The sequence below is a fragment of the Aegilops tauschii genome, chromosome 6 (assembly GCF_002575655.3).
Source record: "Aegilops tauschii subsp. strangulata cultivar AL8/78 chromosome 6, Aet v6.0, whole genome shotgun sequence".
NCBI classification, from domain to species: domain Eukaryota; kingdom Viridiplantae; phylum Streptophyta; class Magnoliopsida; order Poales; family Poaceae; genus Aegilops; species Aegilops tauschii.
Genome location: NC_053040.3, coordinates 326,357,431 through 326,376,386, shown reverse-complemented (window position 1 = coordinate 326,376,386; position 18,956 = coordinate 326,357,431).

The window sequence follows — 18,956 nt, the reverse complement described above, 5'->3', positions numbered from 1 at the left end:
ATTGGAAACTAAGGGATATTAAGGACTCCTTTTCATTGAGAACCGGAACAAAGCATTAACACATAGTGAATACATGAACTCCTCAAACTACGGTCATCACCGGGAGTGGGCCCAGTTGTTGTCACTCCGGGGTTGCCGGATCATAACACATAGTAGGTGACTATAACTTGCAAGATCGGATCTAAAACATGGATATAATGATGAATTCATAAATGGTTCAGATCTGAGTTCATGGCACCCGGGCCCAAAGTGACAAGCATTAAGCATGGCAAAGTCATAGCAACATCAATCTAAGAACATAGTGGATACTACGGATCAAGCCCTAACAAAACTAACTCGATTACATGATGAATCTCATCCAACTCCTCACCGACCAGCTAGCCTACGAAGGAATTAGTCACTCCCGGTGGGGAGCATCATGGAATTGGCAATGGAGATTGGTTGGTGATGACGAAGAACGAAGATCCCCCTCTCTGGAGCCCCAAACGGACTCCAGATCCGCCCTCCCGAGGAAGAACTGGGCTTGGCGGCGGCTCCGTCTCTTGGATCGTGATAATTCTTTCTCCCTGATTTTTTCTAGAATAATGTGAGTTTATAGTATCAGGGAGGTCGTCAGCGGGGCCACCAGGTGGGTACAACCCACCTGGGTGCGCCAGGAGGGGGGTGCCCTGGCGGGTTGTGCCCACCCAGGTGCCCCTCTCTGGTGGGTCTTGGCTCCAGAAATTCTTATTATTGATATAAAAAATCCTCGCAAAGTTTCGTTCCATTCCAAGAACTTTTATTTCTGCAACAAAACACCACCATGGTAGTTCTGCTGAAAACAGCGTCAGTCCGGGGTTAGTTTCATTCAAATCATGCAAATTAGAGTCCAAAACAAGAGGAAAAGCATAAGAAAAGTAGATACACTGGAGACATATCAACTCCCCCAAGCTTAAACCTTTGCTTGTCCTCAAGCAATTCAGTTGATAAACTGAAAGTGAGAAAGAAAAACTTTTACGAACTCTTTTGCTCTTGTTTGCATAAATAAGCTTAAACATCACCCAGGTTTTCGGCCAGCATTATAACTAACCATGTCGACAATAACACTTAAAGATTATATTAACTCATATCAATGACATAATCAGCTAGTGAGCAATAATAAGATATCTCAAATAGCAACACGTTGTCAAAACAACCATGATATAATATGACAATAGTGGTATCTCGCTAGCCCTTTCTGAGACCGCAAACATAAATGCAGAGCACCTCCAAAGTTCAAGCAGCGACTAAACATTGTAATTCATGGTAGAAAAGATAGAGTCATGATGCACCCAACACTAGTGTCGGCGTTCTGGGAACGGGGGTCCCCAGACTTGCCTGCCTGCGGCCCACGGCGTGGCTAAGTCAGCGGGCCGTACAACCCATCTCATCAATAAGACATCCAAGACCCTCGCGAGGGGCCAAGCCTCGCGAGGCGGACAACGCAAGACCTCCTCAGGAGTGGCCTAGCCAGGCAGGCTCACGAGGAGCGGAGATATCAAGGCGGGGCAAACCTCACGAGGCTCTCGTGACGTGAGCCATGACGATCGAGACCAGGCGGGCGCCAGGCGAGCACCAGCGCGCGCAGCGTCCTTGTTTCCTCTTTGGTGCTAAGGAGGCCAGCGCAGGCGAGGAGTATCGAGGCATCAGGCAAAGGTTGCCTTATCGGTGCAATGAGACCAAGACCAGAAGGATGGAGGTCATCGTGGAGCCCAAGACGGCGTCACCACCAGAGCCTTTCGCGGGCGAAGACCACTTTTGTCAGGATAGCTTGTACTAGCTGTCCCCCTTCAAATTTGCCCGCCGTTGTTGGCTCCCTTCCCGCTCAATATTTGGGAAGAGGACCAGGGCCTATATAAGTAGAGCTAGCCACCACAGTAGGGGAGAGAGTTCTGATCCGCCACACCCAGCACAAGAACACCTCAACCTCAGGAGGCTGTTCTTCCCCTTGTACTGTTCATCATCAGCCCAAGAGGCAATCCACCACCACACACACTGGAGTAGGGAATTACACCACAACGGTGGCCCGAACCAGTATAAATCTCGTGTCTTTCTGTGTTGCGAGTTCTTCGAGTTTGTCCGCGAGATCTTAGCGAGCTAGGGCATAGATTGGTAGGAGGGAAAGACTTCGCGCGCACCCCAGAGTTCAAACCTTAAGGGTTTGCCGGAACCCCACATCCGGTAACTAGCTATACATAATGCATAAATCATGACAGTTATGCTCTACTCAGTTTCTGGCGCTCGTTTTTAGAAGGTGGTGAAACAACATAAAAGTAAATAGATAGTCCCTTCGCAGAGGCAAGCAATGATTTGCAAAGGTGCCAGAGCTCAATTTTTAAAAGAGAGATAAATGATATTTTGAGACACGCACCCTTCTTATTCACTTCACGACCATCAATTATCAATAACTTCCATTCTAAGCACGCTAGTGGCGGTTACCAAGCGATAAAAGTAAAGGTTTACTCCCCCTCCACCATAAATCACACTCCACGGCTTGTCCGAAACAACGGGTGCTGTCCAAACCAACAACAGTCTCGGGGGAGTTTTGTTTAATTATTTGCATTTTTGAGTTCGGAGCTGGGAATCCCTATTACCGCCCATTTTCTCATGCGATGGCGAGTGAATAAACACTCGACCTAAGAATAACCCGCTTAGCATGGAAGATACCGACCACCTCCTGTCGTTCTATGAACGATCTAGGCACACAAAAAGGATAATTTTTAGAAGTTTTTAGATGTGGCACATGCAAATTTACTTAGGACGGCAGGGTAATACCGCATATAGGTAGGTATGGTGGACTTATCTGGAATAACTTTGGTTTCAAGGTTTTTGATGTACAAGCAGAGTTCCCACTTAGTACTGGCGAAGGCTAGCAATTAGATTGAGAAGCGGCCAGCTAGAGAGCAATAACGATCATAACGATGCATTAAGCATAAGTAACATTGGACACTAGCATGAGTAGGATATGATCACCATGAACATAAATATCATAGAGGCTATATTGGTTTTGATTCAACTACATGCATAAACATGTGCCAAGTCAAGCCACTCGAACATTCAGAGGAGGATACCATATCATCATACTACATCACAACCATTTTAATGCTATGTTGATATCCAAGATAAATCATTATCAACTCCCAGCTACTTATGCATGGCATGAGAAACTATAATCTCTAATTGTCATTCCAAACATGTTTAATCATAATGGGCTAAATAATGGGCACTAGGTTAAACATATTTACAAAAACAGAACAAGTCGAGTTCATACCAGTTTCTCTCTACCACGGCCAGTTCATCGAATGTCGTAATTATTGCCTTTCACTTACACGACCGAATGATAAGAAAATAATGATAGTGCATGAATGCCGTGGACTAAGCTGGAATCTGCAAACATTTTATTCAACAGGATAAGACAAGGTAAAATGTGCTCTTATTAGTTCAACAGTTATTCATATGAGAGCTACTCAACATTTTCATCGTGGTCTTCTCCTTGGTACAACTCGGATAAAAAGAAAAGAAATTCAGAGAAACACACTGAAATATTTTTGGAGTTTTTGGTTTTCTTCAACAAGCAAATAAAAAGAAAAAACGAGAAAAACTATTTACACGGGAAAGCTCCCAACAAGCAAAAGAAGAACAAGGAAATCTTTTTGGATTTTCTTTTTAGAACTACTACTAAGCATGCATAGAAAGTAAATTACTACAACTAATTTTTTGGTTTTTCTAAAGTTTTTCAAACACACAAGAAGAAAGCAAGAAAATAAATCTAAGCATGGATGATACAATGAAAAAGTGTGAATAGCGACAAATAGAATGATATGTGAACATGAATCTAATGTCGGTGAGAACACGTACTCCCCCAAGCTTAGGCTTTTGGCCTAAGTTGGTAGTCAATCAGTAGCCTGGAGGGTAGTAGTCGGCGTGGTAGCTCACAGAGGCTCTCGGTGCGGATGCCTCAGCACGTCGTGCCGCCACCACTGCTGCGTTATGAGCTCGGGCCTCGCTCTCAAGAAGAAAATATCTTCCCTTGCTGTTATAGTCAAAAAGAGCAGGCGCAGGCAAATATGTGTCCACAACAGATGATTGGTTAAACATCAGATTATAAGTGAAGTCATGAATCTTTCCTTTAAGGATTTTATGCTCTTTTAAAGCATCAAAATCTAAATACCGAGTGGGTAAGATAGGATCAAAGGGCAAAGGTGAAACACCCAGCCCTCGTGCTAGACGTGTGCCATAAATTCCACCATAGAACCAACCACTTATGGTGTTATGCTGAAGTCTACGTGCAACAATCGCTCCAAGGTTATAATTCCTTTCACCAGTGAGAGCGGTGTGAATGACGCTCAAGTCTGGCACACAAAGTATGCTACAGTCTTGCTTGCCTACTATGCATTTCCCGTTACATAAAGTAAAATACTGAATTGCGGGAAAGTGAATGCTCTTTATTCTTCCTTGTCTCACTCCCCTATTTTCACCGTAACAAAGGCTCGTCAAGAAAGATTCATACTCAGCCGTTGGTGGCTCATCAAGCGAACCCCAAAATGGAAGTTTGCAATGATAAGAAAAATTCTCTAATGGAATAGCAAATGGATTATCATAAAGCATATACGACACCCTAGACTCATGTGGAAAATATTTAAATCCTTTGACAAATGATTTAGTGAGAAGTTGGTGTTGTTCACACTTATCTGAAAGGTAGGGACCGAGACCGGCATTGTGTACATATTGCTCAAATTCCTCCTTAATGCCCACTCGCATCATATACTCATCGCAAGGCCATAAGTATGTTTTTGTAGCGGCACTTCGTGTGGAGCTTTCACTTGGTTCAACATATGACCGGCGGGCAGAACTATCACTAGAAGATGCCCCCAAGGATCGTCTACTCAAAGAACTCCTTCCAAATAGGTTCATCATGTCCACGTACAATTTTATGAACATAAAAATTTTGGGGTGACAAAAATTTGTCAAAAAAACTTTATAAAATTGATAGCAACTACTCATAGGGATACATAGAGGCCATAGCAAGCATCCAAACTACTTAGAACACTAGGAATTCAACATGCAAGCACATCTACAGCAACACCAAGAGTAGCTAATTATTCAAAGTATAAACCACTAAAACAAAAACTAATTGGACAAATGGTGGAGTCACATACCAAGCAACAATCCCCCGAAACAGTTTCGGAAACGGAGCTTCGAGCAAAGAGATCGAAATCCGCGAGTTTGAGCTCAAGAACACGCGAGAGAGAGCAATGGGGATTATTTTTCTGGAGGTAAGTGATAATATGGGCTAAAGAGATAAGTGAGGGGGCCCACGTGGGGACCACAACCCACCAGGGCACGCCTGGGGGTCCTGGCGCGTCCATGTGGGTTGTGCCCACCTGGTGCACCTCCCTCTGGTATTATTTGCACCAAAAATTCAAAAATATTCAGAAAAAAATTCATGTTCAATTTTCAAGGCATTTTGAGAACTTTTATTTTTGGGTCATTTTTTTATTGCACGGGAAATTCAGATAACAGACAAAACATGGCGTAGGGACAGAAGGTAGTGCTTACTAAATTCATCAACTTCATACCGCTCAAAAATGATTCATTAATAAGGTTGTTCAGGTCTTATTAACAACCACTTTCGACTAGCATGAAACCGAAGAACTTTCGTAAATCACTAAGTTACCGCAATGGGGATATGAATATCCCCAACAGTAAGCATATCATATTTCTTTTTGACAGTAGGTAGAGGTATTTGAAAACTTCCAATAGTGATTGTCGGAGATTTTTCAATAACATTAATACCATTCACTTGGAATTGTTTCTTCGGAAAGTGCACCGTATGCTCGTTACCATTAATATGAAAAGTGACCTTGCTTTTATTGCAATCAATAACAGCCCCTGCAGTGTTCAAGAAGGGTCTACCAAGGATAATCGACATGTTGTCGTCCTCGGGCATCTCAAGTATAACAAAGTCAGTCAAAATAGTTACGTTAGCAACAACAACGGGCACATCCTCACAGATACCGATAGGTATGGCGGTTGATTTATCGTCCATTTGCAAAGATATTTCATTAGGTGTGAGTTTATTCAAGTCAAGTCTTTTATATAAAGGGAAAGGCATAACACTAACACCAGCTCCTAAATCACACAAAGCAGTTTTCACATAATTCTTTTTGATAGAGCAAGGTATAGTTGGTATTCTCGGATCTCCAAGTTTTTTAGGTACTCCATCTTTGAAAGTATAATTATCAAGCATAGTGGAGATTTTTGCTTCCGGTATATTTCTCTTATTTGTGATGATGTCTTTAATATACTTTGCATAAGGAGGCATTTTCAAGATATCAGTCAAGCGAGTACGCAAAAAGACTGGCCTCAGCATTTCAGCAAAGCGTTCAAATTCTTCATGATCTTTCTTTTTAGTTGACTTGGGTGGAAAAGGCATAGGTTTTTGAACCCACGCTTCTCTTTCCTTATCGTGTTTCCTAGCCACAAAGTCTCTTTTATCATATCATGTATTTTTTTGTTGTGGGTTATCAAGACCAACTGGTGGTTCTATTTCAACATCATTATCTGGTTCTTTTTTATTGTTTGGTTGAGTATCTTCATGAACATCAGCATTATCTTTTTCATTATCACTAGATGAATGTTCATTACCAGATTGAGTTTCAGCATCAGAAATAGAAACATCATTATCATTAACAGGAGGTTTTTCTACTTCGGGTTCACTAGAAGCATGCAAAGTCCTATCATTTTTCTTTTTCTTCTTCTTTTTAGAAGGACTAGGTGCAGTAGTGTTGTTTCTTTGTGAATCATGTTCAATTATTTTTGGGTGTCCCTCAGGATAAAGTGGTTCTTGAGTCATTTTTCCTCCTCTAGTTGCAACTCTAACAGCAAAGTCATCTATGTTCTTATTCATGTCACCTAGTAATTCTCTTTGAGATTTAGCAACTTGTTCTAACTGGGTTTGTACCATAGAAGCATGCTTTCCCACACCTCTAACATCATTTGAGATTCTAAATAACAAGTCACTCAAGCGAGCAATCATATCAGAGTTATATTTCAATTGTTTCATAACATTTGCATTGCAGTGATCTTGCTTTCTAATGTAATTCTCAAACTCATGGAGGCATTGGCTAGGGTGCATATTGTGAGGATTGTCATTATCATTGAATTTCATTAGAGAGTTTACCTCTACCACCATAGGCAGTGGTGGTGTATCAAGCCCATGTATTTCTTCAATAGGAGGTAAATTTTTGACATCCTCAGCTTTAATACCTTTTTCCTTCATAGATTTATTTGCCTCTTGCATATCTTCAGGACTGAGATATAATATACCCCTCTTCTTCAGAGTGGGTTTAGGCGTTAGTTCGGGAAGAGTCCAATCATCATAATTTCTCAATATGTTATTCAATAATTCTTCAGCTTGCCCAATAGTTCGTTCCCTGAAAACACAACCAACACAACTATCTAGGAAGTCCCTAGAAGCATCGGTTAGTCCATTGTAGAAGATATCAAGTATTTCATTTTCCTTAAGAGGATGATCAGGCAAAGCATTAAGCAATTGGAGAAGCCTCCCCCAAGCTTGTGGTAGACTCTCTTCTTCAATTTGCACAAACTTAAATATCTTCTGCAAGGCATCTTGTTTCTTATGAGCAGGAAAATAATTTTCAGAGAAGTAATAAATCATATCCTGGGGACTACGCACACAACCAGGAGTAAGAGTATTGTACCAAGCTTTAGCATCACCCTTTAATGAGAACGGAAATAATTTGAGAATATAGTAATAGCAAGTTTTCTCATCATGAGTAAAAAGGGTGGCTATGTCATTCAACTTAGTAAGATGTGCCACAACAGTTTTAGTTTCATAACCATTGAAAGGATCAGATTCAACCAAAGTAATTAACTCTGGGTCGACAGAGAATTCATCGCCCTTTTCATCAGTAAAGATAGGTGAGGTAGCAAACTTAGGATCATATTGCATTCTAGCATTCAGAGATTTTTCTTTATACTTGCATAATAATATCTCTAGATCATCTCTATCCTTGCAAGCAAGAATATCTCTAGTTGTCTCCTCATTCATAACATAACCTTCCGGTACCTTAGGCAATTCATATCTAGGAAGGTTAGTTCTAGCAGGTGTTTCAAGATTTTCAATTTCAAGCTCATCATCAGATTCAACAACATCATGTTGTCTTACTCTACAATTTGTTCATCAAGAAATTCACCTAGTGGCACATCATCATCATGCAAGATACTAACATCATTCATAGCAGAAGTAGCATCATCAATAACTTGTGACATATCAGGATTAATAGCATGTGGTGGTGTTGCAAGTTTACTTATAACAGAAGGTGAATCTAAAGCAGAACTTGATGGCAGTTCCTTACCTCTCCTCGTCCTAGAGGGAAAAATAGTAGTCTTAGCATCCTTCAGATTCCTCATAGTGATAATATGATAATAATCCCAAGTGACCCAACAAATATAGCTATGCTCCCCGGTAACAGCGCCAGAAAAAGGTCTTGATAACCCACGAGTATAGGGGATCGCAACAATTTTCGAGGGTAGAGTATTCAACCCAAATTTATAGATTCGACACATGGGGAGCCAAAGAATATTTGTAAGTATTAGCAGCTGAGTTGTCAATTCAACCACACCTGGAGATTAATTATCTGCAGCAAGGCATCAGTAGCAAAGTAGTATGATAGATTTGATAATAGCGGCAGCAGCAATTGTGACGCCCCCGATTTGACCGTACAGTAATCATGCACGCAAATGTGTACGATCAAGATCAGGGACTCACGGGAAGATATCACAACACAACTCTAAAACATAAATAAGTCATACAAGCATCATAATACAAGCCAGGGGCCTCGAGGGCTCGAATACAAGTGCTCGATCATAGACGAGTCAGCGGAAGCAACAATATCTGAGTACAGACACAAGTTAAACAACTTTGCCTTAAGAAGGCTAGCACAAACTAGGATACAGATCGAACGAGGCGCATGCCTCCTTCCTGGGATCCTCCTAACTACTCCTGGTCGTCGTCAGCGGCCTGCACGTAGTAGTAGGCACCTCCAGTGTCGTAGGAGTCGTCGTCGACGGTGGCGTCTGGCTCCTGGGCTCCAGCATCTGGTTGCGACAACCAGGTAGAAAGGAAGGGGGGAAAAGAGGGAGAAAGGCAACCGTGAGTACTCATCCAAAGTACTCGCAAGCAAGGAGCTACACTACATATGCATGGGTATATGTGTAATGGGGCATATCAGTGGACTGAACTGCAGAATGCCAGAATAAGAGGGGGATAGCTAGTCCTATCGAAGACTACGCTTCTGGCCATCTCCATCTTGTAGCTTGTAGAAGAGAGTAGATTGAAGTCCTCCAAGTAGCATCGCATAGCATAATCCTACCCGGCGATCCCCTCCTCGTCGCCCTGTTAGAGAGCGATCACCGGGTTGTATCTGGCACTTGGAAGGGTGTATTTTATTAAGTATCCGGTTCTAGTTGTCATAAGGTCAAGGTAGAACTCCGGGTCGTCCTTTTACCGAGGGACACGGCTATTCGAATAGATAAACTTCCCTGCAGGGGTGCACCACATAACCCAACACGCTCGATCCCATTTGGCCGGACACACTTTTCTGGGTCATGCCCGGCCTCGGAAGATCAACACGTCGCAGCCCCACCTAAGCACAATAGAGAGGTCAGCACGCCGGTCTAAATCCTATGCGCACAGGGGTCTGGGCCCATCGCCCATTGCACACCTGCACGTTGCGTACGTGGCCGGAAGCAGACCTAGCCTAGTGGCGTTCCAGTCCAATCCGGCGCGCGCCACTCAGTCGCTGACGTCACGAAGGCTTCGGCTGATACCACGACGCCGGGATACCCATAACTACTCCCGCGTAGATGGTTAGTGTGTATAGACCAAATGGCCAGACTCAGATCAAATACCAAGAACTCGTTAAGCGTGTTATGTCGAAGTAACCGCGGACGCCGTCCAAGGCCAGGCCCACCTCTCACCTAGGCGGTCTCAAGCTGCCCTGTCGCTCCGCCACAAAGATCCACTTGCGGGTACTCCTACGAGCCGACCCGACTTTAGTCACCACCTGTGTCATGTATAGAGTATATAAGTATATACCCGTGATCACCGCCCAGGTGATCACGGCCCGATAGTATAGCACAGCAGACGGACAAGAATGTAGGGCCACTGATGGAAAACTAGCAACCTATACTAAGCATGTAGGATTGCAGTAAAGGTAACAACAGTAGAAGCTAGGGCAGGCTATGCATCAGTATAGGATTAACGGAAAGTAGTAACATGCTACACTACTCTAATGCAAGCAGTATAGAGAAGAATAGGCAATATCTGGTGATCAAGGGGGGCTTGCCTGGTTGCTCTGGCAAGTAGGAGGGGTCGTCAACTCCGTAGTCGAACTGGACAGCAGCAGCGTCGGTCTCGTAGTCTACCGGAGAGAAGAGGGGGAAGAAACAGTAAATACAATGCAAACATAAGCATGACGATGCGTGACATGACAATGAGCGGTACTAGGTGTGCCCTAACGCGGCAGTAGGTGGTACCGGCGAAGGGAGGGAACATCCGAGAAAGTATTCCCGATGTTTCGCATTTTCGAACAGATGAACCGGAGGGGGAAAGTTGCGAGTTCGATATGTTAGGGATGTGTGGCTGACAAACGGACTACGTATTCGGATTCGTCTCGTCGTTCTGAGCAACTTTCATGTACAAAGTTTTTCCATCCGAGCTACGGTTTATTTTATATTAAATTTTAAAGATTTTATTAATTTCTGGAATTTATTTAATTATTTAATATATACATTATCCGAAACAGTGTTGCGATGACATCAGCATGACATCATGCTGACGTCAGCAGTCATCTGACACGTGGGTCCCACATGTCATAGACTGATTAGGGTAATTAGGGTTAACTAATTAATTAACTATTAATTAGACTAATTAATTAAATTAGATTAATCTACATAGGGTTAATTAACTTAATTAATTAAGTTAATTAATTAATTAAATTTATTTTTATTATTTTTTATATATTTTTTATTTTTTTAATCGTTCAGGGGGCTGGGCCCCTCTGGTCAGTGGCACATGGGCCTAACGGGGCGGATCGGTTAGCGGACGCGGGCGTGGGCGTCGGCGCCCGACTGGGCGTGCGCCCAGATCGACAGGCAGAGGGGGGGCGCGCCAGCCACGGGGGGGGGGGGGGGGGGGGCGAGGCCGCCGGCGCGCGGCGGGGTAAGGCCATCGCAACAGGGCGGGGCAAGGGACAGGAGCAAGGCACGGCGGCCGCAGCGCCGGAGTTGGCTGTGGGTATGGGGGCGTCGCCGGCGCAAGGGGTGGGGCGCAGGAACGGGGCGGATGTGGGCGCCGTCCGGCGGGCGCGGCCGTAGGCGCGAGCGCCTTGGGCGTGGCCGGCACGGGTGCGCGGCAGTGAGGCCAAGGGCGTCGACGAGCATGGCGGTCGTGGGGCGGCAGCGGCAGCTGCAGAGGGCGCCGGCGGGGGCGAAGCGGCGCGGGGCTGGTGGCCATCGGGGACGGCACCAGGGCCACGGCGCGGACGACGGCACGGTCGGATTCGGTGACGGGAGCAGAGGGGAGAGGAGGAGCGGGAGGTGCTCGCTCGAAGACGAGCGCGGCAGCGGGGCTCACATTGCCGGTAGGGGAGTGGCAGCGGGGCGCGAGGTGGAAGATGGGGACGACGGGCGACGTGGGAGCAGGCCGGTGGGGAGGAGGAAGCAGGCCGGCGGAGGAGCTCCGGCGTGGCGACGTCCAACGGCGAGGCGGCGTGGTCTCCTGGCGCGGGGTCGGTGGTCTCCTCTCGATCCCGATCCAAATCGGGGGAGAGGGGGGAGATATTTCGTGGGGGGGGAAGTGTCGGTGGGGGGTTCGAGGTCCAGGGGGTTATGGTAATGGGTGGGTTGGCCGGCTGGGCCTGGGGGGTTGGCCCAGTTGGGCCACGGTCCAGGGGTTTTCTTTTTTTTTCTATTTTGTATTTTCTTTCTTTTATTTATTTTCTTTTATGTTTTATTTCAATTTAAATTATTTAGGCATTTTATAAAAATATGTTTTCTTTACTATAATTACCCTTGTAATATTCGGCACCCACCGAACATTTTTGTTTCAATTTTGAAAAACTTCTATTGTTGATATTAATTTGAATTTGAATTTTGAAACGGTTTGACCTAACGGTAGATTAGCAACAGTAACTGTGGTGACGTGGCACCATTAGCGTGGGATTACTGTAGCTTGATTATCCGGGCGTTACAGCAATAGCAACGGGAACATTGATAGCAGTAGTTTTGTAACAAGTGCGGCAGTAACGATAGCAGTAATAACTTAGCAAGAACAATATAAGATAAATTCGTAGGCATTGGATCGGTAATTCGTTGGATGATATTCATCATGTGGCAGTCATAACCTAGGGCGATACAGCACTAGCTCCAGTTCATAAATATAATGTAGGCATGTATTCCATAAATAGTCATACGTGCTTATGGAAAGAACTTGCATGACATCCTTTGTCCTACCCTCCCGTGGCAGTGGGGTCCAATTGGAAACTAAGGGATATTAAGGCCTCCTTTTAATACAGAACCGGAACAAAGGATTAACACACGGTGAATACATGAACTACTCAAACTACGGTCATCATCGGGAGTGGTCCTGACTATTGTCACTCCGGGGTTGCCGGATCATAACACGTACTAGGTGACTATAACTTGCAAGATCGGATCTAGTACATAGATATAATGGTGATAACATAAACGGTTCAAATCTGAAATCATGGCACCCGGGCCCAAAGTGACAAGCATTAAGCATGGCAACGTCATAGCAACATCTATCTCAGAACATAGTGGATACTAGGGATCAAGCCCTAACAGAACTAACTCGATTACATGATGAATCTCATCCAACTCCTCACCGACTAGCGAGCCTACGAAGGAATTACTCACTCCTGGTGGGGAGCATCATGGAATTTGCGATGGAGAAGGGTTGGTGATGACCAAGAACGAATATCCCCCTCTCCTGAGCCCCAAACGGACTCCAGATCTGGCCTCCCGATGAAGAACAGGAGGTGACAGCGGCTCCGTCTCGTGGAACGCGATAATTCTTTCTCCCTGATTTTTTTCTGGAAAATAGGATTTTATAGCGTCGGTTTTAGGGTCTGTGGGGCCACCGGGTGGGGACAACCCACCTGGGCGCGCCTGGGAGGGCAGGCGCACCCTGGTGGGTTGTGCCCACCCAGGTGCCCCCCTCCAGTGGCTCTTGGCTCCAAAAATTCTCTTTATTGATATAAAAATCCTCGCAAAGTTTCGTTCCATTCCGATGTAACATCCCAATTTTCAATTTGGATGTTAATCATTAGGTCATCATATGCATCCATGTTTCGAGCATTTTGAATTTGGTTTTATTTGGACATTTTGATCCTAGAGACCTTAAGCAACTCAAGGACCATTTGAGAGAGTTGGAGGTTTTCATAAAATTCCATTTTTGAGTTTTCAAAATTGGTAATTTGGATCAAAGTGATTTTTATTTGAAATTATTTTTCCAATTATTTCAAAATAAATAAAATAATGAGAGAAGATAATATGACTTCTTCAAAACAGCGAGGAAATAATGGAAATTTAATTTTGAATAAAAATATATTATATTTGAATTTTTATTTGAGATTTTATTCGGTTAAATTAGGGAAAAATTGCATTTTAAAAAATTACTTTTTAGCCCAGAAAAGAGTTCACGTGGTCCTAAATATTAGGAGAGGACCATGAAAATTATTTTTGGAATTGTAGGATTTTTATTTTATTTTATTTTGGATTTTTTTCTGCGGCAAAATTATTTAAAAAAAATCTTTCCGGACCGAACTGGGCCGAAGGCCCAGCCGGCAAGCTCGTCGCCGCCTTCCCCGCCGTGACCGAGCCGGACTCTGGCGGAGTCCTATCCGCCGCCGCCTCGCCATCGCCCCCTCGCCCAAGTCGGCAAGTCCCCCTTCTTTAAATAGCCGCCCACCCCGCCGCCCTCTCCTCCCCAAGTCGCCCCCGCCCCGAGCTGCAGCGCCGCGCCCCGCGCCGCCTCCCGTCGCCGCCCGCGCCGCTAGCCGCCGTAGCCGGAGCCCGCCGCCGCCTCGCCTTGCCTCGCCTCGCCGGAATAGCCGCCGCCGCCGGTCTTTTTCCCCGGACCGGTATAAAACCGCTAAAACCCGCCCGTTTTTTTAGTTAGTTCGGTTTATTCTTTAGATCGGTTTATTTATTAGGTTAAGTTATTTAGTGAGCGTTCGCTCCTTCGGTTCTGTTAACGAACAAATTCGTTCGTTTGTCTCTGTTAGCGGACGTTCGTTTGATACATTTATCTTTTTTGATTTATTTTCGGCCAGGGAACTATTCGCGAATAGTTTTCTTTCGGATTAGTCCCTGATCTTTAAACCCACGCAACTTTTTGCTCGTTTATCCAAATCCAATGAAACCAACGCCCAAATCTTCGTTTTGTTCCCCTCTATTCAAATAAACAACATAAACATGTTTTTGAAAAATTTAAAATTTGGTTTCAAGCAGATTTGAATTTGAACTTCTTTTGATCGTAGTTTGTGTTTCGTAACTCCGATTCGATTGATTGTTTTTGCAAATCGAAGCTTTTCATTCAAACTTTCTGTTTAGATCTTTTCTTTTGGTTTTACCTTTGTGTCTTATGCTTGAGTGCTTATGTATGCTATTGTTTGTTCACGATAGAGTTTCCGGAGTGCGAAGCGTGCTACTACGAATCTCTAGGGTTTTCCGATCGTCAGCAAGGCAAGTAACACTTTGATCATATCCCTTTATTACCTAGTTTTATGCATTAGTTCAAATCCTCAAACATTGCATGAGTAGGTTTTGATAATATGTGGATATGGGAAGTAGTTGATGAGGTAGGAACCTATTGTCTTTTATCAAACACCGGGTATTATACGATATGCTTATACTGCTTTGCTATGCACGTAGACGTGGTTTGGTATGTGAAATTTCATGGAAGATGTGAGAGATTTTAATTAAGGGAAACTTAAGGTGGCTACTTTAATACACATCTGGGTGGATTGTTTGTGGGCACCTGAGGATATACCAGTGTTGTCCTAGGAGATCCCGGAGAATCCGTGTGATCATCCTATGGAATGCCACCCAGGCTCAAAGGGATCATAAGATTATTCTTGCTGGAAACTTCCGTGTGCAGCCACAAGCCATTATGGGCTCTGGCATTGTTGAGTAAGTTGTGGGAAACCTTTCCATGACGGGCTAGAAAATGTAGGGGATTGTAGGTGTACCGACCTATGTATCGGTTAAGGGGACCTCCTCAGAAAGACTGTGTCTCGGTCATCCGTTTCTCAAACATGATGCAGTGCGAGAAATACAACGGAGGAGATCGAGTCTTGTGGGGAAAAGTGCACAACCTCTGCAGAGTGTACAAACTAATCATGGTTAGCCGTGTCCCCGGTTATGGACGTCTTGAGTATCTGGTACTTGAATTATTGTTTGATCTCATCACCTTACTTAATTAATTTGTGGGGTTATAATTATTATTTTGGGATTGAGTTGGGGGTACCTTCTCAATAAAGTCTTAAAACTTTGTAGTTAAATAAAATATATTCCTTTGTTGTAGGGAAAAATTAGCTTTATGCAAATGATAACCATAGAGCCTCCACCAGCCAAATATGCATATAGTGATAGCTGTTATTTGTTCATTGCTCTATAGTGTTATCTTGCCAGCATATCCCATGTGCTGACCTACATGGCTGCAACGTATCATGTTGCAGAATTTTCAGACGAAGAGTAAGGTGTGATAGGTCGTTGTCATGCACTCAGTATTGTCGTGGAGTTGGATGGACTCATTTATCTTCGAAGCTTCCGCAGTTATCTTTTAGATGGCCTTCAGCCATATTATTGTAATAAGTTCTCTTTTTGAGACTCTCGATGTAATAAGTGTGTGATTGAATTCTGTTATAAATCCTCGAGTACTGTGTGTGTCAGCAATACCGATCCAGGGATGACACATAAGCACAGAGACTATGGTCCATTGGGATCAAGTCGCTACAAGATGGTATCAGAGCACACGCTGACTGTAGGACGCGACCACTAGGAAAAGCCACAGGATACTCTTCTCTACTCATTTCTAACTCTTCTCCATTTCTACTCTATAGATGGCGGACCCAAGGAACAAGTTCACTCAACTGGATGACGACACCCCTTTTGGACGACACTTGAAGGAAGTCACTAGGTACCTGTACATCGGCATACCAAGCTTCACCGGAACTTTCACCACCACTTTACCAGAAAAGGAGCGCTGGATGATTCAAGTTCGTGTTCCAGGAAGGACTTTTACACCAGTTACCGAGCCTATCAAGTTTTCCTTTGATGCACCGACCTGGAGTTTGGGAAAGAGCATGGCTGCTCACATCTCCATTGGTCGCATAGGCGAAGTGTACAACAAGGATCTTAAGGACACCATCACCAGATATGTGGACACCGAGATGAGCAATGGGAGATGATTTGCACCAGGAAGGATAAATCCATTGCAGCCTACGTACAGGAGTTGAATCAGCACATTCGTCGTCAGGAGAACCAGATGTGCGCCAACATGATAGACACGAAGAAGGTGATGACCCGGAACATGGAGCTAGAAGAGGAACTCAAGTCTACACGCGATGGATATGAAGAAGAAATTGTTGTACTACTGGAGAAGAATGAAGACCTGAAGAAGAAGCCAGGGATATTCATGGGGGATCCTGAACCTAGAGCGGACATTCGTTCTGAAGACTACATCATAATAGACGACACAGACTCCGACCCCAACAGCAATGATGAAAACAGTGATGATTAAGAAGACGAAGCTGGAGCTGACATTATGGAGTCTTCCACCGATCAAAATTTCTAGTCGACCACCATATTACCCTTAGAGTTCTTCCATGTATATAGAAATAGTATGCGAGATTTTGTAATGGTAGATTAGATCGATTGTATGTTTCATGTTTGAATTTGAGTGGTGTGGAATGAATATGTTTGTCTCATGTGCATATGGGTAGTGATTTCTCTTTAGACCCTACTCTATTCTGTTCTCACCCCTGTAAACCTATCAGATGCCTCCGAGATGTGACCCCGGATTCGTTTTCCCGCCAGAGCTCACTCAGTTGATCCAACAGCAGAATGCCTTGATGCAGTTGCTAGTCCAGAACCAAGGCAACAACAACAACAACAACAACAACAACAACAACAACAACAACAACAACAACAACAACAACAACAACAACAACAACAACAATAAACAATAACAACAACAACAACAACAACAACAACAACAACAACAACAACAACAACAACAACAACAACAACAACAACAACAACAACAACAACAACAACAACAAAAAAAACAACAACAACAACAACAACAACCACCCACCGCCACCACCACCAGTTGACAACTTAGCCCGTTTTCTAAGGTTGAATCCACCGGTGTTCTCTAGTAACACCGAGTCGATTGTTGCTGATGACTGGCTCCACAAGATTGGAAGGGAGCTGGTCACCGCAGGTTGCACAGATGATGAGAAGGTGCGCTTCGCCGCACATCAACTCGATGGACCCGCAGCCTCATGGTGGGAGAACTACACCGCCACTTTCCCCGTGGCCAATGTCACTTGGGATCAGTTTCAACAAGCCTTCCGCACTGCACATGTTTCAGCCGGGGCTATGAGTATGAAGAAGCGTGAGTTCCGCAACTTACGCCAAGGAAATCGTACCGTGGCGCAGTACATGGATGAGTTCAGCAAGTTAGCTCGCTATGCCCTAGATGATGTGGCCACAGATGCCGTGAAGCAGGAGAAGTTTATGGAGGGGCTGAATGACGAGCTGAGTATGCAGTTGATGGTGGCAACATTCATGAACTACCAGGAACTGGTAGACAGGGCTCTCATGATTAAAGGCAAGCAGCAGCACATAGAGAACCGCAAACGCAAGTATGGACAGGGGAAGTAGAACTCTGGAGCTCAGCAGAAGCCTCGTTTTACCCCGAACTCGGGAGGACATACCCATCATAACCATGGAGGACATTCTCATACTGGAGGAAGTTCACATAACCACAGTGGCCCTAAGAATGGAAATAGGAATGGAGGAAACATCAATCAGAGTCGTTCCAACCCAGCAACACCCGCCAGGAAGGATCTGAGCCATGTTACCTGTTTCAAGTGCGGGAAGACTGGACACTACGCCAATGATTGTTCTGAGATAAAGAATGGTAACGAAAATGGAAGCTCTGGAAAGAAGCCCAACCCTTTCACCAGAGGGCAGGTGAACCACGTCAACGTGGAGGAAGTTGAAGAGCAGCCTGATGCAGTTATTGGTAAGTTTTTGATTAAGTCATTTATAGCTATTGTCCTTTTTGACACTGGTGCATCGCATTCATACATATCAAGGGGATTTGTGGATAAGTTTAAGTTGCCCACTGTAGCTCTTAAGACACCTATGTTAGTAAGCTCACCTGGAGCGGAGTATATGGCTAGCAGAGGATGTTTTCAGTTGCCATTGACCATAGGTAGGCATGTTTTCCCCTCAAACCTAATTATTTTGGAGTCACAAGGATTGTATGTGATACTAGGCATGTATTGGCTATCTATGTATGGGGGAAACATCGATTGCGCGAGTAAGTCAATTTTTCTCACCACCCTAGAAGGGAAAAGGATCAAGTATGTGTCTAGGCATGCGCCAAGGAGGACTCAAGTGAATTCACTCTCGGGAGTTGTTCAGGAGGAAGTACCAGTTGTGAAGGATTATCCCGATGTATTTCCAGAGGAATTACCTGGCATGCCACCAGATCGAGATATAGAATTTTTGATAGAGCTGTTACCAGGCACCGGACCAATATCGAAGAGACCGTATCGGATGCCGGCAAATGATCTGGAGGAAATTAAGAAGCA